Source organism: Lygodium microphyllum, chromosome 16, assembly GCF_053477565.2.
Source record: "Lygodium microphyllum isolate KBCC chromosome 16, Lygodium_microphyllum_v1.1.10, whole genome shotgun sequence".
Lineage (NCBI taxonomy): Eukaryota > Viridiplantae > Streptophyta > Polypodiopsida > Schizaeales > Lygodiaceae > Lygodium > Lygodium microphyllum.
Window position 1 is genome coordinate 147,929,750 of NC_141150.1, and position 12,500 is coordinate 147,942,249.

The window sequence follows — 12,500 nt, forward strand, 5'->3', positions numbered from 1 at the left end:
TGTGCCATGTCGCGGGGGGGTGCCATGTCGTGGGGGGGTTTCTTGAGGAGGTCCGTCGGGGGGTGGAAGGTTCCATGTCGCGGGAGGGGGTCGTGTGCAGTGGGGTGTGTGTGCCGTGTCATTGCGGAGCGGGATTTCTTAGGAGGGAGGGTGTGCCATGTCGTGGGGGGGTGAGGTGACGTGCCGTGGGTCGAGCGGGGTTTTTGGAGGTGGGGTGCGCGGGGGATACGCCGCGTCGTCAGGGGGTGCGGTGGGGTGGAGGGTGCGCCGTGTCGTGGGGGGGTGACGCGGGGTGGGCTGGGTCGAGCGGGGTTTTTGGAGGCGTGGCGGGGTCGTGTGGATGGAGCGGGGTTTTTCGAGGTGGGGTGCGGGGGGGATGCGCCGCGTCGAGGGGGGATGCGGTGGGGTGTGCCGTGACGCGGGGTGGGGTGGTGTGGATGCAGCGGGTTTTTCGAGGTGGGGTGGGGTGGTGTGGATGCAATGGGTTTTCCGAGGTGGGGTGCGCGGGGGCGTCGTGGGGGGGTGACGCGGGGTGGGGTGGGTCGAGCGGGGTTTTCGGAGGCGTGGAGGGAGCGGGGTTTTTCAAGGTGGAGTGCGGGGGGGGCGTCGTGGGGGGGTGCGGTGGGGTGGGGGGTGCGCCGTGTCGTGGGGGGTGATGCGGGGTGGGCTTGGTCGAGCGGGGTTTTCCGAGGCGTGGCGGGGTGCTGTGGAGGGAGCGGGGTTTTTCGAGGTGGGGTGCGGGGGTGCGCCGTGTCGTGGGGGGGGTGACGGGGGGTGGGGTGGGTCGAGCGGGGTTTTTCGAGGTGGGTGCAGGGGGGGCGTTGTGGGGGGGTGCGCCGTGTCGTGGAGGGTGACGCGGGGTGGGGTGGGTCGAGCGGGGTTTTTGGAGGCGTGGCGGGGTGCTGTGGAGGGAGCGGGGTTTTTCGAGGTGGGGTGCGGGGGGGCGTCGTGGGGGGGTGCGCCGTGTCGTGGGGGGGTGACGCGGGTCGAGTGGGGTTTCGGAGGCGTGGTGGTGTGGCGTGGAGCGAGCGGGGTTTTTCGAGGTGGGGTGTGGGGGGGGCGTCGTGGGGGGGTGCGGTGGGGTGGGGGGGTGCGCCGTGTCGTGGAAGGGTGATGCGGGGTGGGGTGGGTCGAGCGGGGTTTTTGGAGGAGAGGTGGGGTGCTCTGGATGGAGCGCGGTTTTTCGAGTTGGGGTGGGGGGGGGGGCATCGTGGGGGGGTGCGGTGGGGTGGGGGGGTGCGCCGTGACGCGGGGTGGGGTGGGTCGAGCGCGGTTTTTGGAGGCGTGGTGGGGTGGTGTGGAGGGAGCGGGGTTTTTCGAGGTGGGGTGCGGGGGGGCGTCGTGGGGGGGTGCGCCGTGTCATGGGGGAGTGACGCGGGGTTGGGGTGGTCGAGCGGGGTTTTTGCAGGAGAGGTGGGGTGCTGTGGAGGGAGCGGGGTTTTTCGAGGTGGGGTGCGGAGGCGCGTCGTGGGGGGTGACGCGGGGTGGGGGTGGTCGAGCGGGGTTTTCGGAGGAGAGGTGGGGTGCTGTGGAGGGAGCTCGGTTTTTCGAGGTGGGGTGCGGGGGGGCGTCGTGGGGGGGTGCGGTGGGGTGGGGGGGTGCGCCGTGTCATGGGGGAGTGACGCGGGGTTGGGGTGGTCAGGCGCGGTTTTGGGAGGAGAGGTGGGGTGCTGTGGAGGGAGCGGGGTTTTTCGAGGTGGGGTGCGGGGGGCGTCGTGGGGGGTGACGCGGGGTGGGGGTGGTCGAGCGGGGTTTTTGGAGGAGAGGTGGGGTGCTGTGGAGGGAGCGCGGTTTTTCGAGGTGGGGTGCGCGGGGGCGTCGTGGGGGGGTGCGGTGGGGTGGGGGGGTGCGCCGTGTCATGGGGTAGTGACGCGGGGTTGGGGTGGTCAAGCGGGGTTTTTGGAGGAGAGGTGGGGTGCTGTGGAGGGAGCGGGGTTTTTCGAGGTGGGGTGCGGGGGGGCGTCGTGGGGGGTGACGCGGGGTGGGGGTGGTCGAGCGGGGTTTTCGGAGGAGAGGTGGGGTGCTGTGGAGGGAGCGCGGTTTTTCGAGGTGGGGTGCCGGGGGGCGTCGTGGGGGGTGACGCGGGGTGGGGGTGGTCGAGCGGGGTTTTCGGAGGAGAGGTGGGGTGCTGTGGAGGGAGCTCGGTTTTTCGAGGTGGGGTGCGGGGGGGCGTCGTGGGGGGGTGCGGTGGGGTGGGGGGGTGCGCCGTGTCATGGGGGAGTGACGCGGGGTTGGGGTGGTCAGGCGGGGTTTTTGGAGGAGAGGTGGGGTGCTGTGGAGGGAGCGGGGTTTTTCGAGGTGGGGTGCGGGGGGCGTCGTGAGGGGTGACATAGGGTGGGGGTGGTCGAGCGGGGTTTTCGGAGGAGAGGTGGGGTGCGCGGGGGCGTCGTGGGGGGTGAGGTGGGGTGGGGGGGTGCGCCGTGTCATGGGGTAGTGACGTGGGGTTGGGGTGGTCAAGCGGGGTTTTTGGAGGAGAGGTGGGGTGCTGTGGAGGGAGCAGGGTTTTTCAAGGTGGGGTCCGGGGGGGCGTCGTGGGGGTGACGCGGGGTGGGGGTGGTCAAGTGGGGTTTTCGGAGGAGAGGTGGGATGCTGTGGAGGGAGCGCGGTTTTTCGAGGTGGGGTGCCGGGGGGCGTCGTGGGGGGTGACGCGGGGTGGGGGTGGTCGAGCAGGGTTTTCGGAGGAGAGGTGGGGTGCTGTGAAGGGAGCGCGGTTTTTCGAGGTGGGGTGCGGGGGGGCGTCGTGGGGGGGTGCGGTGGGGTGGGGGGGTGCGCCGTGTCATGGGGGAGTGACGCGGGGTTGGGGTGGTCAGGCGGGGTTTTTGGAGGAGAGGTGGGGTGCTGTGGAGGGAGCGGGGTTTTTCGAGGTGGGGTGCGGGGGGCGTCGTGGGGGGTGACGCGGGGTGGGGGTGGTCGAGCGGGGTTTTTGGAGGAGAGGTGGGGTGCTGTGGAGGGAGCACGGTTTTTCGAGGTGGGGTGCGCGGGGGCGTTGTGGGGGGTGCGGTGGGGTGGGGGGGTGCGCCGTGTCATGGGATAGTGACGCGGGGTTGGGGTGGTCAAGCGGGGTTTTTGGAGGAGAGGTGGGGTGCTGTGGAGGGAGCGGGGTTTTTCGAGGTGGGGTGCGGGGGGGCGTCATGGGGGGTGACGCAGGGTGGGGGTGGTCGAGCGGGGTTTTCGGAGGAGAGGTGGGGTGCTGTGGAGGGAGCGCGGTTTTTCGAGGTGGGGTGCCGGGGGGCGTCGTGGGGGGTGACGCGGGGTGGGGGTGGTCGAGCGGGGTTTTCGGAGGAGAGGTGGGGTGCTGTGGAGGGAGCGCGGTTTTTCGAGGTGGGGTGCGGGGGGGCGTCGTGGGGGGGTGCGGTGGGGTGGGGGGGTGCGCCGTGTCATGGGGGAGTGATGCGGGGTTGGGGTGGTCAGGCGGGGTTTTTGGAGGAGAGGTGGGGTGCTGTGGAGGGAGTGGGGTTTTTCGAGGTGGGGTGCGGGGGGCGTCGTGGGGGGTGACGCGGGGTGGGGGTGGTCGAGCGGGATTTTTGGAGGAGAAGTGGGGTGCTGTGGAGGGAGTGCGGTTTTTCGAGGTGGGGTGCGCGGGGGCGTCGTGGGGGGTGCGGTGGGGTGGGGGGGTGCGCCGTGTCATGGGGTAGTGACGCGGGGTTGGGGTGGTCAAGCGGGGTTTTTGGAGGAGAGGTGGGGTGCTGTGGAGGGAGCGGGGTTTTTCGAGGTGGGGTGCGGGGGGGCGTCGTGGGGGGTGACGCGGGGTGGGGGTGGTCGAGCGGGGTTTTCGGAGGAGAGGTGGGGTGCTGTGGAGGGAGCGTGGTTTTTCGAGGTGGGGTGCGGGGGGGCGTAGTGGGGGGGTGCGGTGGGGTGGGGGGGTGCGCCGTGTCGTGGGGGGGAGTGACGCGGGGTTGGGGTGGGTCGAGCGGGGTTTTCGGAGGCGTGGTGGTGTGGCGTGGAGGGAGCGGGGTTTTTCGAGGTGGGGTGGGGGGGGGGGGGCGTCGTGGGGGGGTGCGGTGGGGTGGGGGGGTGCGCCGTGTCGTGGGGGGGTGACGCGGGGTGGGGTGGGTCGAGCGGGGTTTTTCGAGGTGGGGTGCGGGGGTGGGATATGCGCCGCGTCGTGGGGGGGTGCGGTGGGGTGGGGGGTGCGCCGTGTCCTGGGGGAGTGACGCGGGGTTGGGTGCGTCGAGTTGGGTTTTTCGAGGTGGGGTGCGGGGGGGGGGGGCGATATGCGCCGCGTCGTGGGGGGTTGCGGTGGGGTGTGGGGGGTGTGTCGTGTCGTGGGGGGCTGACGCGAGGTGGGGTGGGTCGAGCGGGGTTTTCGGAGGCGTGGTGGGGTGGTATGGATGGAGCGGGGTTTTTCGAGGTGGGGTGCGGGGCGGCGTCGTTGGGGGGTGCGGTGGGGTGGGGGGTGCGCCATGTCGTGGGGGGGTGACGCGGGGTGGGGTGGGTCGAGCGGGGTTTTCGGAGGCATTTGTGGTGTGGCGTGGAGGGAGCGGGGTTTTTCGAGGTGGGGTGCGGGGGGGGCGTCGTGGGGGGGTGCGGTGGGGTGGGGGGGTGTGCCGTGTCATGGGGGAGTGACGCGGGGTTGGGTGGGTCGAGTGGGGTTTTCGGAGGCATTTGTGGTGTGGCGTGGAGGGAGCGGGGTTTTTCGAGGTGGGGTGCGGGGGGGGCGTCGTGGGGGGGTGCGGTGGGGTGGGGGGGTGTGCCGTGTCATGGGGGAGTGACGCGGGGTTGGGTGGGTCGAGCGGGGTTTTTCGACGTGGGGTGAGGGGGGGTGGGGGAGTGCGCCGTGTCGTGGGGGGGTGCGGTGGGGTGTGGGAGGTGTGCCGAGTCGTGGGGGGGCTCACGCGAGGTGGTGTGTGTTGGGGGGGGGAATTTTTTGGGGGCGGGGGGGGGGGGAGGGATGGGGTGGGGTGGTGTGTGTTGAGGGGGGGGCGAAATTTGGAGGGGGGGAAGGGGAGGGGTGGTGTGGTGTGTGTTGAGGGGGGGGGGGATTTTTGAGGCGGGGGGAGGGGTGGTGTGCTATGTGTTGAGGGGGGGGGGGGAAATTTTTGAGGGGGGGGGGGGGGAGGGGTGGTGTGGTGTGGTGTGTGTTGAGGGGGGGGGTGAATTTTTGGGGGGGGAAGGGGCGAAATTTGGACGGGGGGGCGAATTTTTTTTGGGGGGGGGGAGGGGTGGGGTGGTGTGTGTTGAGGGGAAGGCAAAATTGGGAGGGGGGGAAGGGGAGGGGTGGTGTGGTGTGGTGTGTGTTGAGGGGGGGGGGGGGGGAGGGGTGTTGTGGTGTGTGTTGAGGGGGGGGGGGGGGGTGGGGTGGTGTGTGTTGAGGGGGGGGGGTGGGGTGGTGTGTGTTGAGGGGGGGGGGGGAATTTTGAAGGGGGGAGGGGTAGTGTGGGGTGGTGTGTGTTGGGGGGGGGGGGGGAATTTTGAAGGGGGGGGGGGGGAGGGGTGGTGTGGTGTGGTGTGTGTTGAGGGGGGGGGGGGGGGGGCAATTTTTTTGGGGGGGGGGGGGGCAAAATTTGGAGGGGGGGGAGGGAGGGGTGGTGTGGTGTGGTGTGTGTTGAGGGGGGGGAGGATTTTTGAGGGGGGGGGGGGGGGGGGAGGGGTGGTGTGGTGTGTGTTTAGGGGGGGGGGATGGGGTGGTGTTTGTTTAGGGGGGGGGGGGAATTTTTTGGGGGGGGGGGGGGTGGTGTGGGGTGGTGTGTGTTGAGGGGGGGGGGGGGGGGCGAATTTTGGAGGGGGGGGAGGGGTTGTGTGGTGTGGTGTGTGTTGAGGGGGGGGGGCAATTTTTTTTGGGGGGGGGGGGGGCAAAATTTGGAGGGGGGGGGGAGGGGTGATGTTTTGTGTGTTGAGGGGGGGGGGGGGAATTTCTGACGGGGGGGGTAGGGGTGGTGTGGTGTGTGTTGGGGTGGGGGGTGGGGTGGTGTGTGTTGAGGGGGGGGGGGGGGGGAAGGGGTGGTGTGGGGTGGTGTGTGTTGAGGGGGGGGGGGGAGGGGTGGTGTGGTGTGGTGTGTGTTGAGGGGGGGGGGGTGAATTTTTGGGGGGGGGGAAGGGGCGAGATTTGGAGGGGGAGGGGGCGATTTTTTGGGGGGGGGAGGGGTGGGGTGGTGTGTGTTGAGGGGGGGGCTAAATTTGGAGGGGGGGAAGGGGAGGGGTGGTGTGTGTTGAGGGGGGGGGGAGGGGTGGTGTGGTGTGGTGTGTGTTGAGGGGGGGGTGGGGTGGTGTGTGTTGAGGGGGGGGGGGGGAAGGGTGGGGAGGTGTGTATTGGGGGGGGGGGGGGAATTTTTTGGGGGGGGGGAGGGGTGGTGTGTGTTGGGGACCAGGGGGCGGGGGCAAATTTTGGAGGGGGGGGAGGGGTGGTGTGGTGTGGTGTGGTGTGTGTTGAAGGGGGGGGGGGGCAAAATTTGGAGGGGGGGGAGGGAGGGGTTGTGTGGTGTGGTGTGTGTTGAGGGGGGGGGGGGGGGGGCGAATTTTTGGGGGGGGGGGGGGGGAGGGGTGGTGTGGTGTGTGTTGAGGGGGGTGGCCGAATTTTTTCTGGGGGGGGGGGTGGGGTGGTGTGTGTTGGGGGGGGGGGCGAATTTTTTGGGGGCGGGGGGGGGGGGAGGGGTGGGGTGGTGTGTGTTGAAGGGGGGGGGAAATTTGGTGGGGGGGAAGGGGAGGGGTGGTGTGGTGTGGTGTGTGTTGAGGGGGGGGGGGAGGTGTGGTGTGGTGTGTGTTGGGGGGGGGGGGTGGGGTGGTGTGTGTTGAGGGGGGAGGAGGGGGAAATTTTTTTGGGGGGGGGGGTGCGGGGGGGGGGGGCGAATTTTGGAGGGGGGGGGGAGGGGTGGTGTGGTGTGGTGTGTGTTGAGGGGGGTGGCCGAATTTTTTTGGGGGGGGGGGGGTGTGTGTTGGGGGGGGGGGCAAATTTTTTGGGGGCGGGGGAGGGGTGGGGTGGTGTGTGTTGAGGGGGGGGCGAAATTTGGAGGGGGGGAAGGGGAGGGGTGGTGTGGTGTGGTGTGTGTTGAGGGGGGGGGGATTTTTGAGGGGGGGTAGGGGTGGTGTGGTGTGTGTTGAGGGGGGAGGGGGGGGAATTTTTGAGGGGGGGGGGGGGGGGATTTTTTGGGGGGGGAAGGGGCGAAATTTGGAGGGGGGGGCGAATTTTTGGGGCGGGGGGGAGGGGTGGGGTGGTGTGTGTTGAGGGGGGGCGAAATTTCGAGGGGGGGAAGGGGGGGGGTGGTGTGGTGTGTGTTGAGGGGGGGGGGGAGGGGTGGTGTGGTGTGTGTTGAGGGGGTGGGTGCGGTGGTGTGTGTTGAGGGGGGGGGGGCGAATTTTGGAGGGGGGGGGAGGGGTGGTGTGTGTTGAGGGGGGGGGGCCAATTTTTTTGGGGGGGGCGCAAAATTTGGAGGGGGGGGGGAGGGGTGGTGTGGTGTGGTGTGGTGTGTGTTGAGGGGGGGGGGGATTTTTGAGGGGGGGGGGAGGGGTGGTGTGGTGTGTGTTGGGGGGGGGGGGGGCGTGGAATTTTTGAGGGGGGGGAGGGGTTGTGTGGTGTGTGTTGGGGGGGGGGGTGGGGTGGTGTGTGTTGAGGGGGGGGGGGGGGGGAGGGGGAATTTTTTTGGGGGGGGGGGGGAGGGGTGGTGTGGTGTGGTGTGTGTTGAGGGGGGGGGGGGATTTTTGAGGGGGGGGGAGGGGTGGTGTGGTGTTTGTTGAGGGGGGGGGGGTGGGGTGGTGTGTGGTGAGGGGGGGGGGGAAGGGTGGGGAGGTGTGAATTGAGGGGGGGACGCGAATTTTTGGGGGGGGGGGAGGGGTGGTGTGTGTTGGGGGTGGGGGGGGGGGGGGGCAAATTTTGGAGGGGGGGGGAGGGGGTGTGTGGTGTGGTGTGTGTTGAGGGGGGTGGCCGAATTTTTGGGGGGGGGGTGGGGTGGTGTGTGTTGGGGGGGGGGCGAATTTTTTGGGGGCGGGGGAAGGGGGGGGAGGGGTGGGGTGGTGTGTGTTGAGGGGGGGGGGCAAAATTTGGAGGGGGGGAAGGGGAGGGGTGGTGTGGTGTGTGTTGAGGGGGGGGGGGGAATTTTTGAGGGGGGGGGGAGGCGTGGTGTGGTGTGTGTTGAGGGGGGGGGGCGAATTTTTGGGGGGGGAAGGGGCGAAATTTGGACGCGGGGGTGAATCTTTGGGGGGGGGGAGGGGTGGGGTGGTGTGGGGGGATTTTTGAGGGGGGGGGGGGGGAGGGGTGGTGTGGTGTGTGTTGAGGGGGGGGGGTGGGGTGGTGTGTGTTGAGGGGGGGGGCCAATTTTTTTGGGGGGGGGGGGGGAGCAAAATTTGGAGGGGGGGGAGGGGTGGTGTGTGTTGAGTGGGGGGGGGATTTTTGAGGGGGGGGGGAGGGGTGGTGTGGTATGTGTTGAGGGGGGGCGGGGAATTTTTGAGGGGGGGGAGGGGTTGTGTGGTGTGTGTTGGGGGGGAGGGGGTGTGTTGAGGGGGGGGGGGAGGGGTGGTGTGTGTTGAGGGGGGGGGGGGGAGGGGTGGTGTGTGTTGAGGGGGGGGGATTTTTGAGGGGGGGGAGGGGTGGTGTGGTGTTTGTTGAGGGGGGGGGGGGGGTGGTGTGTGGTGAGGGGGGGGGGGGGAAGGGTGGGGAGGTGTGTATTGAGGGGGGGGGGCAAATTTTGGAGGGGGGGGAGGGGGTGTGTGGTGTGGTGTGTGTTGAGGGGGGTGGCCGAATTTTTTTGGGGGGGGGGGGTGGGGTGGTGTGTGTTGGGGGGGGGAGGGGCGAATTTTTTGGGGGCGGGGGGGGGGGGGGAGGGGTGGGGTGGTGTGTGTGGAGGGGGGGGCAAAATTTGGAGGGGGGGAAGGGGAGGGGTGGTGTGGTGTGTGTTGAGGGGGGGGGGGGGGGATTTTTGAGGGGGGGAGGGGTGGTGTGGTGTGTGTTGAGAGGGGGGGGGGGGCATTTTTGAGGGGGGGGGGGAGGCGTGGTGTGGGGTGGTGTGGTGTGGTGTGTGTTGAGGGGGGGGGGGGGCGAAATTTTGGGGGGGGAAGGGGCGAAATTTGGACGGGGGGGGCGAATTTTTGGGGGGGGGGGAAGGGGTGGGGTGGTGTGTGTTGAGGGGAAGGCGAAATTTGGAGGGGGGAAGGGGAGGGTTGGTGTGGTGTGGTGTGGTGTGTGTTGAGGGGGGGGGGGGGATTTTTGAGGGGGGGGAGGGGTGGTGTGGTGTGTGTTGAGGGGGGGGGGGGGGATTTTTGAGGGGGGGGAGGGGTGGTGTGGTGTGTGTTGAGGGGGGGGGATGGGGTGGTGTGTGTTGGGGGGGGCGGGGGGGAGGGGAGGTGTGGGGTGGGGTGGTGTGTGTTGAGGGGGGTGGGGGGCGAATTTTGGAGGGGTGGTGTGGTGTTGTGTGTGTTGAGGGGGGGGCCAATTTTTTTTGGGGGGGGGGCAAAATTTTGGGGGGGCGGGGAGGGGTGGTGTGGTGTGGTGTGTGTTGAGGGGGGGGGGAGGGGTGGTCTTTTGTGTGTTGAGGGGGGGGGGGGGGAGGGGTGGTGTGGTGTGGTGTGTGTTGGGGGGGGGGGGGGGGTGTGTGTTGAGGGGGGGGGGGAGGGGTGGTGTGGTGTGGTGTGTGTTGAGGGGGAGGGGGGGGGCGAATTTTTGGGGGGGGAAGGGGCGAAATTTGGAGGGGGGGGGGGGAGGGGTGGGGTGGTGTGTGTTGAGGGGGGGGGGAGGGGTGGTGTGGTGTGGTGTGTGTTGAGGGGGGGGTGGGGTGGTGTGTGTTGAGGGGGGGGGGGGGGAAGGGTGGGGAGGTGTGTATTGAGGGGGGGGGGGGGGGAGGGGAGGGGTGGTGTGGTGTGGTGTGGTGTGGTGTGTGTTGAGGGGGGTGGCCGAATTTTTTTTGGGGGGGGGTGGGGTGGTGTGTGTTGGGGGGGGGGGGGGCGAATTTTTTGGGGGCGGGGGGGGGGGGGGGGTGGGGTGGTGTGTGTTGAGGGGGGGGCGAAATTTGGAGGGGGGTAAGGGGAGGGGTGGTGTGGTGTGTGTTGAGGGGGGGGATTTTTGAGGGGGGGAGGGGTGGTGTGGTGTGTGTTGACATGAGAAGACGCAACGTGCTCCCCTCCCCTTAACACACCCACCCACCCACCATGACGCCCCCTCAAAAATTCTGCCCCCCTCCCCCCCCCCCCCCAACACACACCACACCACACCACCCCTACCCCCCCTCCAAAATTCGCCCCCTCTCAACACACACCACACCACACCACCCCTCCCCCCCCCCACCCCCCCTTCAAAATTCGGCCCCCCCCCTCCCCCCGCCCTGCCCCCCCCTTCAAAATTCGGACCCTCTCAACACACACCAACCCCCCTCCCCCCCCCTCAAAAATTCGGCCCCCCCCCTCCCCCCCCCTACAAAATTCGCCCCCCCCCCCCCCCCCCCCCCACCCCCCCTCAAAATTTCGGCCCCCCCCCTTCAAAATTGGGCGCCCCCCCCCCCCCCCCCCTCCAAAATTCGGCCCCCCCTCCCCCCCTCAACACGCCATGTCGCGAGGCGCCCTTCCCCCCCCCCCCCCCCCCCCCCAAGGAAAATTTCGGGCTTTGTAGGTATGCCTTGCCGTTGGAGCCGAAAACACCTATGAGGGATGCGAGCTCCATGAGCCCTTACCTCACCAGCAGTGTCGCGTCGTGGTGGAGTGCAGGTTGATTATTGCGCCATCCCGTGCCCGCTACCCTTGTGCCTTGCGCATTCGCGCCTTGCAATATACTCGGGCCCTCAAGAAGGGCCCTACGTTTTTAGACCCTCACAGCTTGTTGTTTCCTTGTGCCATGTTACCATGATATCGTGTCGCGTTACCTAGCCCCGTTGCGTGTTACCTTCCGCTGCACATCACGCGTTACGCGTTACGCTTCGGCGTTCCGTGTCGGGGTGTGATACGCGTTCTCTACGCTGTGGAGACGCTGATTAGAGGGTGATCCCTCATGAGGCGGGCTTCACGGGGTGGGTCTTGCCTACCCCTTGACGGCTCCACGGGAGTGTCGTCACACTTGGTATCAGAGCAAACTCCTCGGCTGGTGCGCAATGACCCCCGAGTGAGCGAGCCTGGTAGAAGTAAAATGTCCCTTGTGCGAAAATCAAAGGCTGCCATGAGAAAAGAAGAAATCGAGCGGAGGTATGCTGAAAAAAGGCGCCTCCTAGTAGATTACCTGCAGATGGAGTCTCTAGAAGCTAAGCTATGTCTAACCAAGGTGGATAAGCTGAATGGCAAAACAGAGCCCCTTGGAACGGTGCTGTCGGAGCTGGACCGGCGCATCGAGAAGGTCCGCAGTGACCTGGACTCGTGCCAAAAAGAAGTTGAAGTGCTGAATGCTAGTATTATGCAATATTGTGAGTACCTTGCAGAAGTGGGCGATGGGGATACCTTGTATCTTGAAAGCACCTTGAAGAAGGGGATTGCTAGCGACTTTGGTGCAGATGCTGCGGTGGGTAGCTTGCCAACACCAAAGCCTCAGAAGGAAATGATGCCAAGTCCTACCCCACGAAGGGTTGCCTTGTCGACCCCAGCTACCTATACGAGAGGAAGAGCAATACCGAGTCGCCAGGAGCCCAGTTCAAGCTCAAGCGACGAAGGTTCCAGTGAGCATAGTGATGACTCTACGGAGTCTAGTGATAATGAAGATGACTCTGCGGAGTCGGAAGATTATGAGGATGACTCTTCGGAGTCTTATGAGGATGGAGACGACTCTGAGGAGTCGAGTGGGAGTGAAGAGGACTCTGAGGAGTCAAGTAGCGATACTGAAAGCGACTCTACGGAGTCAGATGATGAAGAAGAAGATGAGGAGAATGAAGATGCGGTACACAAGAATTCGGTCTGGACCGTAACACAAAGGACCGCTATGGCTAAAGTCAGGCTGCTATGGGATGAGTCCCTGAAGGGAAAGAGAGGCCAGACGGAGCCGGGTACGAGCTCGCGGGTTGGTGACTCTCAGCATGGCACGGAGTCGGATTCGAACTCGCGTGGCCAATTTAGTGGCAAGCTAACAGGGGCCATAGTCGGGTCAGGTGGGGCTGAGTCAGAAACCGAAGATCCAGAAAAATATGCAGATAGTCCAGTGGACCAGGAGTGGTGCGGGAGCGAAGGATATGAAGAAGAAGAAGAGAGGGCCATATGTTATGAGGAGGCAGGCCAATGTCACCTACAAGAGGGAACCTATGAAGACTCCTGGTACCGGGAGGATAAACGAATGGACATCTATCAGGATGATCCCTGTGAAGACTCCTGGTACCGGGAGGATAAACGAATGGACATCTATCAGGGTGATCCCTGGGAAGACTCCTGGTACCGGGAGGATAAACGAATGGACATCTATCAGGGTGATCCCTGTGAAGACTCCTGGAGCCGGGAGCCTAAACGAACGGCCACACATCAGATAGACCCAGAAGGGGCCTACGGGCCAGATACAGAGAGGCAATATGAAAAACTCGAGATGGCATGGACGAGTATAAACGAAACCATGGCCAACACTCATCCATTGAGCTTATCAGGCGCTAGAGTGTCTAGCTATATCGTGAATG